The following is a 234-nucleotide window of genomic DNA, read 5'->3' on the forward strand; positions in this document are numbered from 1 at the left end:
GTATTGAGATTTTGGAATTATAGATGTATTTTTCTGGCTAATAAAGATATTTCAATTTCCATTTTGGTCCATAATTATTTTTTTTAATGGTATTAGAGGATCAACAAGTTTGTACTTGTGTTATTGAATTGGTAGTACAGGCCCTATCTTTTTTTCTGTGTAGTTGTAATGTAGTCTCTTTTTGAGGTGCTTTACCAGTTGTTCCTAATGATAATGGCAACATTGCATAGTGAG

This window comes from Penaeus monodon, chromosome 20, assembly GCF_015228065.2.
Source record: "Penaeus monodon isolate SGIC_2016 chromosome 20, NSTDA_Pmon_1, whole genome shotgun sequence".
NCBI lineage: Eukaryota > Metazoa > Arthropoda > Malacostraca > Decapoda > Penaeidae > Penaeus > Penaeus monodon.